At 42.8% G+C, this 20880-nt stretch overlaps 1 protein-coding gene across 5 annotated transcripts in view; it reads right to left on the bottom strand.

The window, feature by feature from the left end:
* Positions 1–20880, bottom strand: part of ZNF280D (zinc finger protein 280D) — a 3097091-nt gene that overhangs the window by 189920 nt on the left and 2886291 nt on the right. The gene's annotated exons all lie outside the window — the stretch shown is intronic.

Below are 20880 nucleotides of genomic sequence, written 5' to 3'. Positions count from 1 at the left end.
TGTCCAAAGCAGGAGGGATAGCTAAAGGCCTGTGTTGATGGAGGAGTAAGAATTCCCTAAGCCTCTTTTTGGAGTCAGAATAATCCTGGCTTTCCCAGAGAAAATGCTCCCTAAGAGCATGCAAGGTTTCACCAAAAGTGAAATTGTCTGGAGGGGAAGCAGAGGGAATGGAATCCTCTGCATCAGAATCCTCATAGGTAGATAAGGGCAAATCCTGGTAATCAGAAATTTCAGAATCCTGATCAGAAGAATCAGAAGGAAAATCAGTTCTAGGTCTCAGAGGGGGAAGGTTGGCTTCCTCCAATTAAAGTAATAAGGTCTTCAGCCATTCTTATCATTTGTTTTTTAGGCATATGGGCCTGACCATGTGGTTTGGACATCGGTTTTCTAAGCGTGGGCTGAGTTTTAGGCCTTGAAGAAGAAGATGGCGACGGTTTGAAATGCAAGTCTGTAGGCCTGAATACACCCTCAGAAGCCGGTGCCTGCACAGCAGCTCCGGACCCATCCAAGGTAGAGACATCTGCAGGTTCCGTAGTCGAAGAAGCATCTTGCGGCATACCGGACTCCGAATGAGTCTCAGCAGAGGCCTGCGAATCTGAAGTAGCAGGTATCTGGGGCTGCAAAGGCACCTCACTGAGTACTGGCAAACTGGCGACTAGCTTAGCGGAAGGGTCATTGGCAGTTTTGGACCTATGCGGTCTGCCTCCGTCTTTATCTTTACGTTTTTTCGGAATATCGGAAGTCGGCTGGCTTACCGACGACATTTCTGGATAGTTAAACAGAGACTCAAAATAATTTGCTGCAAAGATAGATCGGCGACGAATAGTTCAGGGGTTGAATAAAGCAAAAAACTGACAGCGACGGATGTCGTGGTCTGGGCCTAAGCAAGGAATGCCGTACGAATGGAAATCTTTATGAGGTATTTGCTTTCCACAGGCAAGACAATTGTTAACTTTTACTGACATTGGTTTAACAGCAAGAAAAAGGATCCCCAATGGGGTACTTAGCTTTATTGAAGACTTCAGTTCTGAAACTCGCAAATGAAAATTTCTGGAGTCGGCCGACCGGCACTTGCGAACTGCTTCGGCTTCGGGCACCGCTCGGCAAAAAAGACTGATGTAATGGCGTCGGCTGCATGTTTTATACCCCTGATGACCTGACGTCATGGAAGAGGAGACAGCATCCGACACAGGGATCCAAGACTCTGGTGTTCAGGCTGGCTGAGGGCTACCTGCAGGCAGATAACCCCAAATGTAATGACTGCAACAGTGAAACACAAAGAACATCTGTTCTACAGTCCCCCTGGGATACCAGTTAATAAGGCAAAAGAGGAATGAGGTGAGACTGGTTTCCTGGTGGAGGGGAGTAGGGGGATGCAGAATGTCTCCTGGTGGAGGGGAGTAGGGGGATGCAGAATGTCTCTCGGCATGGAAGCTCCTTCCAAGACATTCTGTAACAGTTTTGCATGAGGTAATCTATTCCTAGGTTGGAGGAGAGAGATTAAGCCTCAGGGAAAGAGAACATGTGGACCAGGTGGGGGGAAGGAGGCAAAGATGGTCAGTTAGAAGCAAGTTTGTCTGGAAAAAGTTTTTTCCAGGTTTGGAATAACAGTAAGGTTTCTCTTGAAATCTTTTCTTTGTTTTTTTTTTTTGTCCTTTGGGGTGGGGGGTTTGTTCCCAACAAACAAATTTAGTGAGTGGGCTTACAAGGATAATACCTTTGGTATCTAGGGACTGATTTGAGAAAAATCTCCTTAAGGTCCTGTGTGACTTTGCCTTTTTCCTGCAACGATATAAAAAAATTCAGCAGCAGAAGGGTGGAAAAGGAGGCCCCTATGGAGAGGGAAGTTTAAAAGCTTGACCTTAACATATTCTGGAACAGACTGAAGAAATAAAGTTAAGCAAACCTGCAGATAACCAAACCAGTGACTGCAGCATCACAGCTGCATTTAATGGAGTATCTGGCTACTTGGGTGGCATTACTGAGCATACACAGCATGAGATTTATGCTCAGAATCTTCAAATTTAATCAGACCTGAGATTTATGTTCAGAATCTTCAAATTTAACCAGAGATTTACTCAAGCTTCCAAATTGGATGAAAACTTTGTCAGTTGTGTTTCGTAGCTTAGGACTCCGAATGCCAAGGTGGATGAGGTACAGACTTTTTTTGCCAAATCTGTCCATGGCCCTGTTTTCCACATCAGATGGCAGAACAATGCACGCAAGAATATGTTTGGTGGATTTATCCATAAGACAGAGAAAAAACTGAGAAGGTCTGCTACCAGATTTTTTTTTGTACAGGAATTTCATGTCCTCAGGGACTTTGTAGTCCCTCTCTGGTTTCTTAGGTGCAGGAGGCTGTGAATCTGGATTAGAACTGGAAACAAAGGCATCCAAAAAGGCTTCAAAGACAGCCAGCACAACTGAAGGTCTAGGGGCCCCTACTTTCAATAATTTGTAGTACCTGTTCTAAACTTCTGAGACTTGTTAATGACTCACTCAAAATGTTGCATCATTCTGGAGATGGTTTCCTCAAAGAAAATTTCTTCCAGTGGGGAATATGGTGATAAAGTATCCTCATCATCTAAGGCCAGTTGTCCAGGAAAGTGCATTTGGGAGGAACAGGACACAGAATCCTCATCTGAATCCAAATATTCCTCCTCAGAGGAAGATTCATGCTGCCTTATAAAAGGTGGAGGGGGAGGTGATGGGGGAATGAGAAGCAGGAGGCATCAAACATAAGATGGCTTTATGAGAAAAAGTCAAACTATTCCTTCCCACTAGATGCCCGCTGAGGAAAGACATGTTTAACCTTGTTTGCTTTTTCTTCACCAGGATGTCTAACCGAACAAAGTGTTGTGGTGTGGAATCTTGATAAGTGAACCAGGTACCTCTTCATTAACTAGGATGTGAGGTATGCCATTTGGTCCCTCCAAAACCCTGGATTCCCCATTCTGTCCCATAAAGAGTTTCAGTCTAGTTGGATGCAAGAGTGAGGCTGTACTGGACTCTGGCAGGATCATGGTAGCAAGCATCTCAGCAGAGCTCGGAAATTCTGCAGACTCTTGTTACATCTCAGCAGGTACTTCTTAGTCAGACTGGACAGCCACAATGTCCAGTTTCAGTTTTTTTTAACTCCTTTTTAGGTGTGAGCAGGACATCCTAGGCAGAGGGTTCTGCCACTCTGGAAAGCATGAGGCTCTACAGCTGTTGGGTTTCCAAACTGGCATTAGGGACAGCTAATCTGGTATGAAGGGTCTTAGGAAACATCTGGAAAACTTTACAGCTACAATAATCTTGTTCAACCTCTGAATTCACATGACATTTTACATTTTTCTGTGCACATTCAGGTCAAAAAAGCCAAACACTGCTTGCTGTAGACATACACATTTTATCCTTTTTCTAACCTCATCAGTACAGCATAAATATATTTGTCTACACTTACACTTTAGAAACAAAAAACTTAAAAAATCAAGCCAGATATCCATAAACATTAGGGTGCTTGCAAAATATCCAAAATAAGATCCAAACCACACGATAAAATGTCATAAAGACAAACCATTCAGTAAAAAGACCCAGCCAAGCCAAAGTCTTTACAAACAAATACTAAATGGTTTGTCTGTGTGACCTTTTTACCTTTTGATTTGGATGTTATTTCTGATATTCTGCAGACACCCTAATGTTTATGGACATCAGGCTTGATTTTAAGTTCTACACTTCGAAAGTATAGCCAGATAATCCACTTATGCTGTGCTGACAAAGCCAGAAAAAGGCCAAAACATGCATGTCTATAGCTAGTGAGGTTTGACTTTATTGGTCTGATGTACCCAAAGAGACAACGTCATGGACAGTCATAAACCATGTAGCTGAAACACTGGTATATCCTTGAGGGGTTATTTTTATATATCCCATGGATCTCCACTACAGAATGTTTAAGGTATTATACAGTAAAGACTCTGGATTAGTTGGACCTTTTTCTTGTAGTTTCTATTGAATGGTTTGTCTGTGTGACCTTGTTACCCATTGGATGGGCTGCTTACAATATGATGGACCAAGTCTGTGTGTGTGAGACTTTCGGCCAAACCTACAATGAAGGCACGCCCATTCACGCTTGAATCTACCTGCATGTCTTTAACATTACTAGACCACGGGGAGGACATGCAGACTCCACACAGAAGGCGTTCCAGCCGAGAATCAAATGGGAGAACCTCTTGCTGTGAGGCAACAACGCTAACTGCTGCACCACCACGGCTGTTATGATGGACCAAGTCTACTTACTATTTACATATATTTGCTGGGAGAAGAAATTGAGAGGATGGGGAGGACAGAAGAACGGGGTGAACAGATTTACTGCACCCTAGTTGACCAGTAATGGTATATGTTTAAGGAGGAGGTTGAACAAACAGAGGAAGACAGTAGGAAGTGACTGGAAATCATGTTACTCCCATCACTGGAAAAAACAAAGACATTGTGTTTCTTTAAGATTTTTTTCAAACGTTGGACCCTAAATAGCTTGAACAGTACAATGTATACGAAGTAAGTTGGTAAGGATTCCCATGACTGTGGGGCTAGTATACAGAAGCTAAGCTTGATAAAAATTAGGCTTGTTTCTATGGGCGAGGAATGCCTGACCAGAGTCTGGAATTTATCTGAATTTGTAGAAGACTGGCCAAATATACGTGTCTGTGTGTGTGCCTTAAGGGTAGTGTACACTTTCCTTACTGAAAAATAAACCAAAAAAAAGTGGGTGGGACTAGTTGTACAGGAATGATACTGGCACACAAAGTACAAAAACAGACTGCTGTCTTAACTTCTTTTGTAAGACCCGTGTCAAAGATCACTTAGCATTCTAAATAAAAATAAAAAAAATTATTCAGAGCAGTACGGCTTACTTATACAGTGCTTATTAAATTAAAACAAGAGAAGAGTGCTTTCACCCTTGTCAGAGCTTTATCAGATCACAACATACAAACACACCATACCCTTCTCTTTTTTCATATCTGTCTACTGGCAAAAGAAAATCTCTGTAGGAAGAGGAGGACCTAGATAGATTAGCTTTCTGCTTACTATAAAGGCCATTTTGAAAGTACTACAAAGGGAAACTGGTGACATTCCTTGCTAAAGCCTCACCATCTGGAGGCACCAATGCTTCAGAAGGAGGGGTTCCCAAAAAACAGCCAAAATGGACGACGCAGTGGTAGTGTTGTCGCCTCATAGCAAGAGGTTCTCTGGTTCGATTCTCGGCTGGAGTGCCCTCTGTGTGGAGTCTGCATGTCCTCCCCGCATTTGTGTGGGTGTTCTCCGGGTACTTCGATTTCCTCCCACATTACAAAGACATACATCTGGAGCATTTCTCCTTGGGCCTCCACTGAAGGTTGGCTTTGTTCCAAGTCAAACTTTCCTGGTAAACAAATATTAAATAAACAAGATAAAATAAAATGCTGTTCATTACCTACAGGATCTTCAAAAGCTGTATTCCTTGGGATGAACATAAGGCTTAAGAGGTGGTGTCCTCAATATGAATTTGCTTTATAAGAAAAAACAATTTGGCATGTGTAAAATTTATACTCTCCCTCTTCAGAGGACAATGGTGATGGACAATCTCTCTCCCTCTATTTTCCTACAATGCCTCTGCAAGTCAAAGCAAAGGTTCCTGCAATACTGATCTAGAAGCTGACTGGCACTGGTTGCTATCACACTAAAGTAGTCTCCTGAGCCTTTCTGTGTTGGAGGGAAGCATTCTAGCTTATCAGTGGGAGTGGTAAGCACTAGGTAGCCAGATCCAGGTACAGATTCTTAGTTTCACCACTTAAATTTGCTTATTTGTGCTCAGCACTAAATAAGCTACAAATTACTACAGCACTCAACCTTCTTCTTTACTAAGAGGAAAACAGTTTTTGTACTTACTTTCCTCACTTGCTTAGAGGAAAAACAGCTCTTATACTCACTTTCCTCACTTGTCTAGATGAAAGTAGTTTTTTATTCAGGCATGTCCAAGGGTCAGCTCCCAGTGTTCTCTCCTGTCTATCTGATGAATCTGGGCATCTTGGGGCAATGTAAAAATTGCCTCATGTACACAGACAACCCTCTCCTCCTACCACCCAACACCACAACCTGTGAGAGATGCACCTATCTAGCCAAACTGGAGGTAAAGCTCTCTCCAACCAAGAATGAACTCGACAGTCAAGAGGAGAAGGTAAACACTTGCACCACACCACACTCATCACATAGTTCCACTAAACCTACACCACCAAAATCCACACATAGAAACACAAAAACATTCGCAGAGGCTCTCAATAATAATCTGCTCAAGCAACAGTGACCTCCAAAGCAGAAACGCAAGCAACCTCCACCCCCCAACACAACCCAAATGACACACAGCCCACCAGACTCAGTGTGCCAATAAACCACAGCCCATAAGGAAAAACAATGTAACCAACACACTAGTCATAGGTGACTCTATAGTCAGGCACACTGATGTTCCACTCACCAGGCTAAACAAGGAGAAGGTTACTGTCAGCTGTCTGTCGGGTGTTAGGATCTGTCACAGAACCCACGCAGTCAGGTCACTCCACAAGTACAGATATGACACTGTCATTGTCCATGTTGGTGTGGATGACCTGAGATGTACCTACCTGGACTACATGAAGAGAGACATGGAAGAGCTCTCCGATCTTGTAGCTCAGGCAGGTATGACCCTAGCCCTGACTAGCATCCTGCCATCACCCAGAAAGATACCGCATGACAAGGACAAAATGACTGACTTCAACAATTGGCTAAGCTTCTGGTGTCATTCTAAGGGCATCCAGTATCTGTCTGCCTGGGACGACATGGTCGACAGACCATGATGCTTTGCCAGAGATGGCCTGCACCTGTCGCCCTGGGATTCCGGATACTGGCTAAGGGTCTTGCCGTCCCTATAGTGCCTCTTTTAGGCAAGGTTCAAATGACAAATTCACCACCATAACAGGAACAGGCAAGCAAAAACTGAGGGTAATGCTACTCAATGCTAGAAGTCTAAATCTCAAAATGCACTCACTCGAGGCACTCCTTAAAATGGAGAACATCGATATCTGTGCAGTGACTGAGACCTGGTTCAGGGCTCTAGAGAGCACCCATGCATTACCAGGCTATAACTCATACCACACTTTTCGACCATCTAACCTGGACCAGAACATCAAAGGCAGAGGTGTGTCCATATTCATTAAGGATATCCACACCTCCAGGCTAGTTGCGCAGCATAATGCATCTGAGGTTATCCAAAGTACAACTCATTCTGGGAAAAACTGTAATCCAAATTGTAGCTTGCTACAGATCCCCCACCATGCCCCAGGATTCCCACTTCTCTTTTCTTAATACACTGGAAAATATTAGGGTTCAACCAAACACACTAATAATGGGCGATTTCAACTACCCCACCATTAACTGGGAAAACTACTCACGTACCAACTCCTTCGCTCAACGCTTTCTGAAATTCATAAATTTCAATGCCCTGGATCAACTTATCCACACTCCCATCAGGGGCAACAATATCCTAGACCTAGTCATTACCAGTATGAGTGACCAGTGTTCCACACCTGAAGTCAACTCCTCGTTGGTCAGATCCGACCATAAGCTAATCACCCTAGATATCCGCATCCTGCCCCCACCCACCACTAAGGAAACCATGGTAAAACATTTCTCCAAAGCCAACTTCATGCTTCTTACGACAGAAGTGGCGAACTTCATGACACCCATGTAGATGGACAATACAGTTACGACTGCTGAATCCTACACAAATGCACTCTACAAGCACTTACACGAGTGCATGAATTGTGCTATCCCAAACAAAACCAAGACGGTATCCTCCAAAAAAAGGAAGTCAATCTGGTGGTCCCCTGCCATAAACAAACTCTACAACAGAAGGAAGAAACTGTTGCAAAAGAGAGCAAAATTCCATGAGTGGAGGAGCTCCCTGGTCAGCCACAGTAAAAAGCTGAGATCCCTTATAAGATTCTCCAAAGCTAGCTATGAAAACAAAATTGCCATGGATTCTAAGGGCAAACACAAAATATTCTATAGCTATGTCAAGAATCTCAATGGCAACACGCAGATCTGCTCTGAGTTACAGCACAATGGCATGAAAATTACAGAACCAACTGATATTGCCAACATCGTAGTAGATAGGTTCAGTGCTAACTTTACCCCCCTCTCACCCCCTAAAGGGCCCATATCTATACAGGAAGAATGCAGAGTCCCCGTAATCACATCTATGCAGGTAAAAGCTGCACTCGCTAAAACCAAAAACACAGCATCCAAGGGACCGGACAACACACCAGGCTGCGTTTTACACGAACTTCAGAACGAACTGGCTCCCCACCTAAGCACCATATTAATCATAGTCTCATGTCACAATTTGTGCCCACTGAATGGCGCACAGCAACAGTTATCCCACTCCACAAAGGGGGAGCCACCACTGATCATGGGAACTACCACCCTATTAGCCTGACGAGCCTGGTCTGCAAGGCCATGGAACGTATCATCATGAAACTCATCATCAAAAGACATTGGTAACCTCCAAACTCTGGATCCTACCCAGTTCGGGTTTGTGAAAGGCAGATCATGCCTTCTGAACCCAAGTGACTTCTTTGAGGCAGTCACCAAAGCTGTAGATGAGGGTAAGGTGGTTCACACAGTCTATCTTGACCTCGCCAAGGCTTTTGACACCACCCCCCATTCTGGAATTATAGCTAAACTCACTAAATAAGTATAAATCCCTACATCACAAGATGGGTTGCCAACTGGAATACTGACAGAACCCACACTGTAAAAGTTGCAGACTCGAAATCTGACTTCAAACCAGTGACAAGTGGAGTACCACAGAGTTCAGTCTTGGGACCTCTCCTGTTTGGTATCTACTTCTCTGAAGTACAGGCTAACATAGAAGGCCTCTGGCTAACGAACTTCACAGACGACTGCAAACTAGGAGCCATAGTCGAGTCCCCAAATGATGTGGACATCCTACAGAAGGGCCTCACTGAGACAGATGCCTGGTGTCAGAGGCATGGAATCAAGCTCAATGCCAAAAAGTGCATTGTCATCCCCTTTGGTAAAAACTCTGTACACATGAACTACCACATAAACGGCAGTCTACTTAACACTGAATGTGTGATAAGAGACCTTGGGACCCAGGTGGACAGTAGTCTCTCCTTTGATAATTACATTGCCACAGTAGTCAGGAAATCCTTCTATGTGGCACACCTCATCACAAAAGTGTTCTCATCCAGGTAAAAAAAAGAGGTCATTGTTACCCTCTACTCAGCACTAATTAGACCCATTATAAAGTACAATGCCCCTTTTGGAATGTACCTCACAAGACATCTGCAGCAGCTGGAAAGGCCACAGACGTACCTCACAAAGAGGATTACTGCCCTCAAACAGATGCTTTACACTGACCGTCTCAAAAAACTCCAGCTTTACTCTGTAGCATATCGCCTACTCCGAGGAGATATCTGCCTAACATATAAAGCTATGTTAAACCCAGCACTGTTGGACATGCTACACCTAAGGAAATCCCAATCCCTCCGAGCTAGGGACCTAAACCTTGTCACCACAATAAACGGGACATGCTGTAGGGACAGATTTCTGTCCCAGAGTCTTCCTATACTCTGGAACAAGCTACCCATCTATGTCAAGCAAAGTTCCTCATTAGCACTCTTCAAGAAAAATCTTGATGAGTGGATAGGAAATACACCCCGGGGATCACTTCTGTGGCTCTGCTCGACAGGGGCACAGGAAATTAACTTTCTTGGGTAGCGTAAGCCAGGGAACCTTGTTGGCTAGGCTTACTTAGGCCCTTGGGCCGATAGCATAGTACCTACCTATGAATCTATGAACAACATTATTCAGGAAACCTTTCTCATAAAATCCTTGTAACACATCCAATACAGAAACTGAAATGGTCTGTGAAAGGGATACTGATAACATTCCATTTAATGCAATGGAGTGCACATACATTTTGGGGGTTATACCATAATGTACTCCAGTTCCCTGCGACACCTTTTCTGTACCTACAGAATGAATGTTCGTGACTTTGAAGCAGGGACTAACACTGCTTTGACTTTTATTTTAAGCAGTGGCTGAACTAATATTAATAAGACCTCTTTTGGTGGTTCTGAGAAAGGTCGGTTATTTCTGCAGTGCAAGAAGTAAATACAGAAGTCACTTCATCAACAAAAGTTGATAAGGACATGCACCCTTCAGATGCCTCTTCTGCTATTTCGACTTTTTCTTTTTCATTTTGAAAAAACAAAAGTTACGATAGAGATAGATCTGTGTTGCCTATTTTCATTCTTCCTCAACTGATGGGTTTTGGATCATGCTCAACCATTTTCACTAAATTCACGGATAAAACTCTCGAGCTCCTCACCTAACCATAATGCCCCAGCAACCTAACATACCTCAGATAGAGTTTGCTGCCCACAGAAAACAATTGTTTATTCTATACAGAATCACTTGAGAAAAAAGCAGCATAGGTAAAACTGGAGCTCAAATGAGGAACAATGGGTTCCCAAGAAAAATCCCTTAGGTGCCCTCCAGGAAGAAAGGGAAAGGGGTTAGGAGGGTTGGAAGTTGAGGAAGAATGAAAATGGACAAAAAAGATTTATTATGGTGAGTGCATAACTTCTGTATCTGATGTCAATTTTCATTCGCTCCTCAACTGGTGGGACACAGCCCCCAGCTACATAATCCTTGGGTGGTCCTCATGGAAGGATATTTCAGAGTACTGCTGAACCAAAAGAAGCTCTGTGCCTAGAAATCAAATCCAATATGTAATGATCAATAAAGTTATAAGCACTGGACCAAGTGGCAGCTAAACAAATGTAATCTATTGTAGCTCTTGACCAAAAGGCTGAAAAGGTTGCCATAGACCTTGCTGAATGTGCTCTTGACAGCTTAGGCAAAGACAAACATATCTGTTTATAGACAAAGAATATACAAATCAGGCAAACAGTTGGTTAAAGTCATTCTGACAACTGCATTGCTCAATCTGTTGTGAGAAAAAGGAGATAAACAATTGTCCAGAGTTTCTGAACTCTTTGCTTCAATGAAGATAAAAATGAAGTTACCTGTGTGCGTCCAAAAGATGCAGCATACATTCACCTCTAATGCAAAATTTTGGGGAAAAAAGTGAGGTTGATGACCTGATTAATGTTAGACTCAGAAGTCACCTTACGTAAAAAGGACGGGTTAGTATGCAAAGACATCTTGTCTTTATGAAAGACCAGGTATGGAGGCTTGGAAGAAACAATCTGGAGTTCAGACACTTATCTAGCTGATGCAATGGCAACTAGGAAAAGGGTCTACCAAGACAAACCACTTAAGGTCTGATTTGGCGGAAGGTTCAAATGGACTTGCAGTCAAGCTCTGAAGTAAAATAGACAAGTCCCAAGGAGGAGGAGTAGGGTCATTGACTGGTGCCTTTCAGAAAGGTCTTGCACAACTCAGAACAAGACCAATCAGCATGATTTTCACTGGAATGAAAATTACAGCAGCCAGCTAGACTTTGAAGGTAGAAAAACTAGACCCCCTCTTGGAAAAGGGGCACTAAAAAAATCTGGGACTGCGGAAGTTGGAGCAGAAAAGGGATCCAAATCTCTCTGGGGGGCTCAAACAGAAAATATTTTCCATTTACTTTTGTAAACCTTCCTAGTGGAGGCCCTTTCAGAGGACAAAAGGATATGTCAGACTGGGGAAGAAAGGCTGTGCTGTCTAGCCATCACTGGAACTGGAGAAACCATGCGGTCACATTGAGCCCTGATATGTCTGGATAAACTATCCCCACAGGATGAGATAACAGGTCTGGACTTGGATCCAGTATCCAGGGTGGATACAGAAAATGATGCCATAGAAAAGGAAGCCAGATTTGATAAGGCTAAAAAGGAGCAATGAGGATTACCGAACTTTAACAGGTAGGCTTTCTGCAGAAACGGGAGCAGAGGTAATGGCGGATAAGCACAGAGGACACCGGGGAGCCAAACATGGACTACAGCATCTCTCAGCGATTCCCCCACAGGAGGATCAGGGTGAAGATCTTGTTGCAGCTGTTGTTGTTGATGGAGGGAAGCAAAGACATTGCAATATGGCTGGCTCCATCGATGGAAAATTCTGCCACTCTGACATTGAGAAATCACTCATGAGGCATCAGAATGGGTCTGCTTAGTTTGTCTGCAAGCACCTTGGATTTCCCCAGTATACGCATTGCAATAAGAAAGCACACAGAAGTGATCGCCCACTGCCACACACTCATTGCCTCTGACAAAGAGGATTGAACTGGTTCCCTCCTATTTGTTGACATACCAGACCACAGACACATTGTCTGATTGGACTGCAACTGTCCTGGAGGGGTGAGACTCATGGAATGCTTGCAATGCTAGAAGGACAGTTCTCATCTACAGGACAATGATATCAGAATTGGCCTCTTGAGGGGAACACATGCCTTGGAATGACCCCCCCCCCCCCGATGGGAGACGTCTGTAGTCACTGTTGCTACTTGGATAGGTAAAACAAAAGGGCATACCTAAGAAATTTCAAACAGATCCATCACAGGAGGTGTTCCTTGCAAATTTGTGTAATCCTCTTGACTGGAGTGCATAATGGTTGTTGAAGAATGGACCACTGAACTGACAGGGTCCACTGTAGAATCCACATATGATAAATGGCCAATAGGACTAGAGTTATTGCTGCGGTCATTAACCCTAAAGCTCACAAAACTAGTTGTGCTGGAGGAGAAGAAAGTGACATCACTTCCTTTACCTGGAATCTGAGGGTTTGTACTCTTGTTGGAGGTAGAGGCGCTATCTGATTGATCATGTCTACATGAGCTCCTGTGAACTTCACATTTTGTGTAGAGATGAGATGCGATTTGTTGTAATTCACTGTGAAGCCCAAACAGTGGCACAACTGCAGCAAGGAGTCCCTTGCCTGGAGAAGTAGATGACTGGTTGAAGCAATCAGGAGGCAGTCGCCTGAATATGGAAACTCCCGAAATCTTAGCAGTCTTAGGTGAGCTGCTACTACTGCCATGCTTTGGTCAACACGTGGGGGCTGTGGTGAGACCAAAAAGAAGTGCTCTGAATTGGTAATGATCATCTCTCAGCTGGAAGTGCAGACATCTTCTGAAGCGCATGTTCATTTTGATGTGATACTAAGCATCCTGAAGATCTATCGAGCACATCCGATCATCCTTTCGCAACAGTGGTAGAATGGTCTGAACCGTGATCATTCAGAACTTTGAAGTACTGATTTAATTTGCTAAGGTCCAGAATGGGCCTCAAGTTCCCTGTCTTTTTTGGCAACAAGAATCTTGAGTAAATTCTGGATCCTCTCTGGTCTGGAGAGACTTCTTGCAGAACTCTCTTTTCTAGCAACTTTCTTGCTTCCACAGCTGTTGCCTCCCTCTGATTAGGTAGAACATCGGGGATCTTCCTCATTTTTATGGAGGAAATTTGAGAAAACTGTATGAAATAACCTCTGGATATGTTTCTCTGCACCCAGGAATTTGTTGTGATGGACACCCAGGCTTATAGGTGCAGAGACAACCACCCCGTGACTGCATGCACAGAAAAGCAGCCAGGCAAGTTCTATGAAGCGCTGATAAGGTTTGTTATAGAAAGAATTCTTGAAACCTTGGTTTTGCGGGTCACCTCTGCCAAAAAGACGGCATCTTCCATTAAGAGTGCACCCTTCTGCCTCTGGGAGAACCATCTCCTCGGCAACCTTGGAACATTCCTTGGGATTTATGAAACTATATTTTTCTACCTCCTTGCTGATTTTGTGAAAAAGGAATCAATTTCTGTACCCCTCAGAGACCAACGTCAGACAAAATTCTTTCCTTCCTGTTCACTTCTGGAGAATGTTTCTATCACTTTTGGGCCAGAGAAAATTATTCATCTATGCTCCATTTGATGGAAGACTTGAAGAGCTCCACAAAAATCACATAACTGCATTCAAGTATGTCGTCCGACGGCTATGCCCGAACCTGTCGCACTTGAAGTGCCCTCAAGCAGCATGTGAAATCCACTTCATAGACATATTAGATATGGACTGAAGGATGGCCAGCTGTGAATAAATCTTATTTTGGTCATCCACAGACATGGACCCAAGAATATCAAAGCTCTTTGCAACCTGGTAACGTGCCAAATAATTCAACGACCTCAGGGCAATGGTCACTGAGAAGTAGAAACACTTTCCAAATCTGTCCAATGCCCTGGATTCCTTGTTAAAGGAATGGACAGATTTTTTCTGTTCTGCAAGCTCTTTTTGGTGGCTTCTGCTACCACCATAACATCCAGAACTGAAGAACCCTGTGACAACAAGCCTTGAACTACTCCCAGAACCTCATCTCAAGGAGGAAGACAGACCCCAGCTGTCCAGTTCTGAAGTATCTAGGGGCAAGGATGGCTCCAATAATTTTGGAGGTGACTCCAACCCCCAAGTGCAGGCACTGATGCTTCGGCTCAAATGATGGTCCTGATCTGAAAGCATTTCAGCTGGCTGACTCAGGAACATGTTCAGAGTCGAAGAATCGCCTGTTTTAGGATCAGACTACACAACTCCCTTGGGGATCTCAGATACAAGGGTTCTGAAACCACAGGACAGATCGAAGTATGAGATATTATCAGTTCAGAGGAGGGCAGGCTCAAGAGTTCAATGGGAGATTGAGATGGAGTTACCCCCATCTGGAACTGAGCTCTGAGGAACTTCATCATTCTATCCACCTCTACTAAAGACAAGCTCCTGGAGGACCTAAGAGAGAAGCTGGTTGATGGTGGCCTGGAATGTCTTCTAGGGTGTTCTTGAAGAATCAAACAGCAGAACTGAGGGAAGGCTGGCTCCCACAAAAACCTAGGTGATCGGTTCTGAGGTGACCTCAGCTTCGATGAAGTAGCATCTGAGGATGTTGGATCTGACTTATTTCATATCTAGGCAGGAGGCTTGGAGGACTGAGATGATGTGGTAGAACGATCCAGGTTACTTTCTTAGGGTCTGTATCCTTTGGGATCAAATCAAGTCTTCCCTTTTTCAGACCTCTTTGGGGGGGGGGGGGGTTTGAGCCTCAGTTCCTAGAAAAAAAATGGGAAGAGGAAATATTACCTTTCATGAACAGCTTAGTTTACCTGTTGCTAAGAGCCCTGGACTTAAATCCAGTGCAAACAGAACAATTACTGTTGAAATGGGCAGTGCCCAGACAGTATACACACTCCCTGTGGGCATCAGAATTGGGGATCTTATGCACACAGGAAATGCATTTTGTAAAACTGGTTGGCTTGTCAGCCATTTCAAACAGAAGAGGAAAGAAACTAAGCTAAAGCAAGTGTTTTTTTACAGACATAAAAAGTACCAAGAATGTACCACAAATGGTAACCAGAAATATCCTCTAAAGGGTAGAAGAGAAAGAATTATGGCAGACGAAAGGGAAAACAACCAACAGTGGCACTTTGAAGAGGGTAGAAAAAGAATAGCCTGACGGACAGAACTCAATAACCAATGGGAATAATGGACAGAGTGAAAGAGAGACACACATACAATTCAACAGAAGTAAACGGCAAATATTGAAAATTTCACTCAATGGCTCGAGAGGAGATCCGCATCTGAATGATATGGCGGCAAACAAAATCTGAGGGCATTATGGGTAGGGGAGGAGCTCAAGAGTTGGATCCGTGAATCCAATGAAAGCAGCTGAGCCAGATCCGAGACTCTCCAGTTGAAGAACGAATGAAAATTGACATCCGGTCTACATTTACGAGATTGTTTTAAGAATGTTTTCAATGTTTTCCTCAATTGTTTCCTTTTTATTTATTTTTTGATAGGATGACAATGTCTGAAGCAATTTTAGCCTGGTAGACTTGATAAACTTGCCACTTAAACCTGGTAATTTGTTAAATTGTAAGCAAAAACAATGTTATGTACTGAAGTCAGGCTTTGACATACAACACAATGTCACATTGCATGAAAGTTCTGGACAGGAAGACTGATAAACTGATATGCACAGTAGTAGAAAGTAAGATGGGATCTGAGCAGTTCGGATTCAGAACAGGATGCAGCACTACTGACCCAATGTTTGCAGTGAGACAGGTTTTTTTTTCTTCAGTAGACATCTTTATTAAATTATCATGTACGACATAGACAAGTTTACATTTATATAAATTAAAAACAAACACACTCCTTTAGTTGCAAACATTATACATCACAGACACCACTGAAACAACTGTAGTTGCAAACATTATACATCACTTATAATCCACCCAGTCATTATCAGTTAAGCATTATATGGCTCATTTAAATCCTTTCTCTTAAACCTTGTTCCTTTCTCTGCATATATTGTTCCCACAATATCCATTTTTCCTATGTAGTTTGCTCCTTCCCTTTTCTAAAGTTTAGCTTCCAATTCCAGTTGTTTTATCTCTGTTACTATATTCACTACTTCTAGTAAGGTCGGTCTAGACTTTGATTTCCATTTTTTAATAATGCTTTTTTGGCAGCCACCACAATTAGACTCCACAAGGCTTTACTATATCTAGGCAAATCTGATTATGTATCATAGCTCAAAAAAATAATCTCCCCAGTCAATGCTCACCCAGCATCTCTGACAGAGTGAACTGGAGGGAATACCTAAAGTCAGCCAGCTCATTACACTCCCAAAAACAAGTTTTCAGACACCTCTTTCCACACCTCCATTTGCTATCCACCTAAGGAAAAATTCTTTGGAGTCGACTTGGGGTATAAAACAACCTGTGTAAACACTTCCGGGCAAAGATCCTAAATCTTCTACACTTCGTTGCACATTTGCTTTTTAAGCTCCTTTGATTGAGTCTTATAATTATCATGCAATATTTTATATGCTCTACTAATTATTCCTTTTTTAATGGCAGCTTCTGTTCTAGATTCTATTAAAAACACCACCAGTGTTGGTCTTTCATTTAGGACCCCTCCTATTTCTTTCTCTTTGCCTATATGATATCAATCCTTGAAAGGGAAGGCAATCTCAAACCTGCAGTCCAAATACATTCTTGGCCTCTTCCCATTCTATTACATTTCCCTTTATAGTGATTTGCTCCCAATACCTTGGTTCCTTCATCATTTTTCAAAGATCACAACAAGTTGCTAGGCTATTGGCCCCGAGTCCCTTACAAGCCTAGCTATGAATTTAGCCCATGTTCCAACAAGTCGGCACCCTATGCCACTGTCCAGCAGGGACACAGGTGGAATCCCAGGGGTGTATTTTCTGTTCCTCACCCAGTTAACCAGGTTGCATTTTTATGAGGTACTCTGCTTTATGTGGAGAGGGAGTCTATTCCACAAAAGGGGGAGTCTCTGGGACAAAAATCTGTCCCGCCAACATGCCCTATTGATGTCACAGACCAGGTTGAGGTCACACATGTGGATTACTCAAGTGGAGCTTGACTTGCGGATATGCAGCAGTCCCATCAGGGCAGGGTCTGAGATTGCTCTGTATGCCAGACACAGGTCACCTCTGAAGAGTCTGTAGGAGACTGAGTAGAGGAACAGGGCTTTTAGCCTATCTGTGTAGGGTAGATGTTTGAGACTCTGGATTCGCTGGGTGAGGAACCTCCGTGGTCTCTCCAGCTGCTGCATGTGCTTTGTCAGGTACATGCCAAAAGTGGCACTGCACTCAATAATGGGTCTTATAAGTTAAGAATACAGAGATGTCATGACCACCTTGTTCCTGGATGAGATACCCTTACTAATGAGGTGGGCCATGTCGAAAGCTTTCTGTACAACAGAGGCAACAAGGTGGTCAAAAGTCAGTTTGCTATCAACCTGGGTGCCCAAGTCCCTCACGACTGATTGCCTGCTTAGTACCTTATTATCAATGTGAAAATTTGTGGGGACGTCACTATCCCCAAAAGGGATGATGATGCATGATGATGTTTTCTCCAATAAACTCCAGCCTCCTCTTGCCTATTATCGATATCCCTAATCACAGTCATCCCTATCAGCAGAATCTCTTTTCTCCATTCTCTTGTTGGTTTAGTTCTTAGACTACTCCTTGCTATTTTATGAATATAATACTCTGTATGATTTTTGTTGTTCTCAGAGACTGCATCCAAAATCCCAATCTCTCTATTTCTTGAGCTTTCCCCCTGTACCATCATCATTCCTTTCCACTTTGAATTATAGTTTTCTACTTGTGTTATGTATAAGAGCCTTAATTGTGTTGCTCTAAAGTACCCTCTCAAATTGGGTAATTCTAGTTCGCCTTATTCTATTGGAAGACTCAGCTTAACCCACTTGACCCTTGCTGTCTTCCCTTCCCAGATAAAGTCCTTCAACTCTTTTTAATTGCTATCCACAGCTTCTACTCTGGTTGATAAAATATGCCTGACCTGTGCATAAAATTAAGAGACTAAAAACATTTTAATTGCTTGTATCTTAGTATCCATATCCATATAACAAAGCTTCCAGTTTCTCAATTTTTGTATTATCTTCTGTTAAACCTCTTCCCACATATCCTTAGCTGCCACAACAGAGTAATTTCTAATCTATACTCCTAAATACATCATTTTATCATGTCTCCATAAATATGGGTATTCTTGGACCTATTTGTGTGTGGGTACATAATTTACCTCTACTGCCTTTGTTTTTGCTTCATTAATTCTGTATCCCCGAGAAGATTTGAAACGGTCTTAAAATGTTCCACAACACTGTAATGTCCCTTTCTGGTTTTGTCATATATATAAAAAAAATCTGCAAATAGAGCCAGCTTTTCCTGACCACCATACCAATTATATCCCTGAATTTCTGAGTCCCTTATTTTCTTTTCCAATGGTTCTAAACATAATGCAAACAACAAAGGGGAAAGCGGACAACACTTCCTGGTTCCTCTACTCATGCAGAAGTTAACAGAGAGGACCTCACCCATTTTAATTTTTGTCTCCGATCCCTCATATATACTACTAATCAATTTATTTTATTTATTTATTTTACATTTGTTGACCGGGCTAGTCCAACTGGATACATGTCCATTTTCAGTGGAGGCCCGGGGAGAAAAGCTCCAAGATCATGGTTACAAAAAAAAAAGACAATACAATTACAGAGTTGAGACAAATAGATACACTGACGTTTCAAGGCAAGATAAAGCAAGGAAGTAGTTATAAATATAATTTAAATGGATACAGACTTTGAACAGAAGAATTAATAGGGCTATATTGTGGACTCTTAGGTTATAGAGTTGAATGGAGGGTTGGAGAGGTAAGGTGAGGTAGGGACGTTCACTATTAGTCTGGATTAGAGCAAGGGCATAACCATTGGGACTTCAGGTGAGCTCTGAGGTGTACTTTAAATTGGTCCAGAGAGGACATAAGTCTTAGGGTGTTTGGGAGGGCATTCCAGGATTTGCCAATGGAATTAGCATATAGTGCCTCACCACTGGAGTTGTTAGATTTAATGGTCAGTACTTGTGGGCTTTTTGAGGACCTGAGGGAAGTAAGGTTGGAATAAGGCGTAAGTAGTTTGTTCAATGCGGGAGTTTTATCTGGGTGGTAGATGATTTTAAAAGCCTCAGTGAGTTGGTTGAGTTTGAGAATATTAGGCAGTTCTAGCCAATCTAGTGACCTTAGGTTTAGGCAGTGATGTGTGCGATAGGGCATTCCTGTTATGAATTTGGCAATGTGATTGTAGGTAGTAGAAAGTTTATTGAGCTCTCTCTTTTGGAGGAAGGAGAATATCGGGGAGGCATAAAGGAGTGTGGAGAGGAGGTGGGTACGGGCAATTGTTAGTTTAGTATGCGGGGTTAAGAAGGTCTTTATCCTATACATCGATCCGAGTTTTTTGTTGACCGACTTGATGGTTAGATTTACATGCATATCAAATTTAAGTTTGTGGTCTATGGTCACCCCTAATAGCTTGGTGTGGGAGACGGGGTAGATTACGGTACCATTACTGGAAGTCACGTGGAAGGTTGGATTGTTAGTGTCAGGGGGATCTATACCTTGGGCGGCAATTGGAGTGGGGAAAAATAAAAGTAATTTGGTTTTGGTTGGGTTAAGTAGGAGTTTAAGTTCCATGAACCATTTTTCGACTGCGGAAAAGCAGTTTTGGGTTGTGACTTGGAGATTGGCAAGAGAGATGTCAGAGCAGATAAGGGTGGAATCATCTGCATATTGAATGCAAGTAGATTTAGGAATGATAGAGTGTAGACCGTTTATAAATATGGAAAAGAGAAGGGGACCAAGGATAGACCCTTGGGGAACACCAATATTGGTGGGGAGTAGGTCTAATAGCTTATTTTGCCACTGAACCGCCTGTTTTCTGCAAGAGAGGTAGGCGTTAAACCAGCTTATTGTTGGTTTACTAAGATAAAAGGTTTTCAGTGTGTGGAGCAATAGTTGGTGGTTGACCATATCGAAGGCTTTCGATAGGTCTAGAAAGAGCGCGGAGGAGATAAATTTGCGGTTGTGGTTGACTGAGTCAAAGGAGAGGAGAGCAGTGGTTGTGCTGTGATGGGGGCGGAAGCCCTGTTGGGTGTTGGATAGAAGGTTATTTTGTGTGAGGTAGGTAATAAGTTGTTTGTGGACACAGCGTTCAGTGGATCCAATCAACCTTATAATTGTATCAGGGAAAGCAAATGCTTCCATTGCCCTGCTCATGAACTCCAAGTCTACTCTGTCAAACACTTTCTCTGCATCAAGACACCCCAATAACAGTGGTATTTTCTTACATTCTGCTTTCCTCTGGATCATCAATGTTCGGTTAATATTGTCAAATGTTTACCTCCCATCCACAAAACTACACTGATCCATATCTATCAAATTTGATATCACTTTTGCCATTCTTTTAGCCATTATAGACAAACGCTTTATAATCATGGTTTAATAT

This window comes from Protopterus annectens, chromosome 7.part1 (assembly GCF_019279795.1).
Source record: "Protopterus annectens isolate FY-2018-M chromosome 7.part1, PAN1.0, whole genome shotgun sequence".
In the NCBI taxonomy this organism is placed as follows: Eukaryota; Metazoa; Chordata; order Ceratodontiformes; family Protopteridae; genus Protopterus; species Protopterus annectens.
Note: the sequence above shows the minus strand (reverse complement) of the source record. Positions and strands in the feature narration are given on the sequence as shown.